Here is a 2361-nt window from a genome sequence, read left to right on the forward strand (position 1 = left end):
AAAGGACACACTGACAAAGAAGATTAATCAGAACTGGCTTTGACAAGCACTGTGGCATTTGGACAAGAACAAACTGGGAGGAGGGTAGAGAGAATAGTGCAACAATGAATGAATGGAAACCCAAAATCTCTGTAAATGTTTATGAAAATTAATAAAATATAATTATAGAAAAAAAACAAAACAAAACAATAGCAAGGTGTTGGAAACAATGTAAGTGCCCATCAATAAACGAATGGACAGAGAAGCTGTGGATATATCCACACAAACAAACGCATAGAGAAGCTGTGGTATATCAATACAAAGGAATACTATGCTGCAATGAAAAACAAGGAACTCATGCAATATTATTCAAAATGGGTGACTCTGGAGGACATTATGCTGAGTGAAGTATCCCAGTCAAAAGGACAAATACTGCATGGTGCCACTGTTGTAAAACAGGACTGAACTTGGGGTTGGGGAGAGACTGAGAAAGATGGGTTCAATAATGTATACTGCACTGAAACAGATGAGGGAGAAAACATTTTAAAAGAGATATGTGGTTAGGTATTTTTGTCATGACAGGAGTCTAGAACGAAAGCTACGTGATGGAGTGAACCTAGGAGAGGGTTTATAAAACAATGAAAGAATTTTTCTTTTATTTTTCAAAGAGGAGGGTTGGGAGGGGAGAAAAGTACAATAATGAATGAATGGAAATCCAAATTCTAAGTTTTTGCTGAAATTAATAATAATTTTAAATAAAAGAAATTTAAGTTAGAGTAAGGAAGGCAAAGGATTTATAACTGCTCATGCTAATCACACTATATCATGGCATGAAGGAGGAATAGTAGAACTGTATCCACATTTACAATATTCTTCTCACCAACGCCATTTATGGAAAATAGGAACTGCATTGGAAACATATATCTCTGGATTGGAAATGATCATATTGTTAATATTTCTAGCCTTAAACTTAAAAGATTACATTGTTCAAAATTATTTGTTTAAATTTTTCTGTCTTTTAACAACTGGGATCTAGAGGGAAGAGAAAAGACCAGAGAATGGCCAAAATTATTGGGGCAGCTATTGCTGCCAGTTTAGGGTCTGTGTCAGGAAAAGGAAGTCTTGTTCATAAACAGTGTCACACAAAGGTAATAAAGGAGGTCAGATGCTTCCACTGTGGAAAGCTGGGCCACTTCAGTAGACCATGTCACAGATGATAGCCACATATAGTCAAGGGAGTAGAGAGTAAGTTCCCACTCACTTGCTTTAAGTGTGGATCTGAAGGACACTTGGCCAAGGGTGGCACATATCAGGTCCTCGTGGATGACAGGACTGAGAGGCCCCAGCTCCCAGCTGGAAACAAAGGAGGATGCTTCAATGATTTAGATCCTCCCAGAAGGGCTGTGGGTGAGCATGAACATTACTGGTATTTTCGTTTAATCCTGAACACAAGAGCCTACTATTTGGTCCTGGAAACAAAGGAGGATGCATCAAAAATTCAGATCCTCCCAGAAGAGCCATGGGTGAGCATTAACATTACTGGTAGGTATATTCATTTTCTCCTGGACACAAGAGCCTATTATTTGGTCCTAAAAGCCTTCTGATGTCCCAACTCTTCTCACTATTTTTTAGTTCTTGGAATTGATGGAAATCTTCATAAGCAGTTCTTTACTTCACCTCTGTTTTGCATGTGGACTTTTGAGCTGTAAAACAACCCAGTGGTAGATAGAATTTGGTCCAGGACTTAAGAACAATAAATGATAATAGAGAAAGTGCTAGTCAATAAGCCTTTTATTTAAGAACTACCTTCCCTCTGTAACTTGATTTGTGCCACTGTTAGAACCTCTACTTGGAATATTATTGCTTTTAATTTTTGACTCATGTAATTTTAACTTGTTAGTTAAATTTGTGTCTTCTAGGCTGCAACAGTTCCATGATGCATCTTCAAGGATATAAACACATATAGCAAAGCACAGCTGATAACAGTGCATTGAAATTCCAAAATCAATCTCCACAATAGTCTATGTGTTTCCTATTGCCAAAGGGGCCCTTTACAGTAGTGAGAGAAGATCTTCACCCTGAAATCTACAGCATTCCTTTTCAGCAGAAAGTAGCTAAGAGAATAGCCAGCCCCTTTTCCTTATGGGGTGAAATCTCTCAGGGAGTAGTGATAGGGAATGGCAAAGAACACACTGACCAAGGAGATTAATCAGAACTGGTTTTGACTATTACTGTGGCATTGTGACAATTAAAACAGACTTTCAAGAAATAATAAAAAAGGAAAGAAATGAACTGGGGGGGGTGGTAGAGAAAATAGTGCAACAATGAATGAATGGAAATCCAAAATCTCTGTAAATGTTCATTAAAATTAAGAAACTAAAA

The sequence above is a fragment of the Elephantulus edwardii genome, unplaced genomic scaffold (assembly GCF_000299155.1).
Source record: "Elephantulus edwardii isolate Elephantulus edwardi_28Jun2011 unplaced genomic scaffold, EleEdw1.0 scaffold00451, whole genome shotgun sequence".
Lineage (NCBI taxonomy): Eukaryota > Metazoa > Chordata > Mammalia > Macroscelidea > Macroscelididae > Elephantulus > Elephantulus edwardii.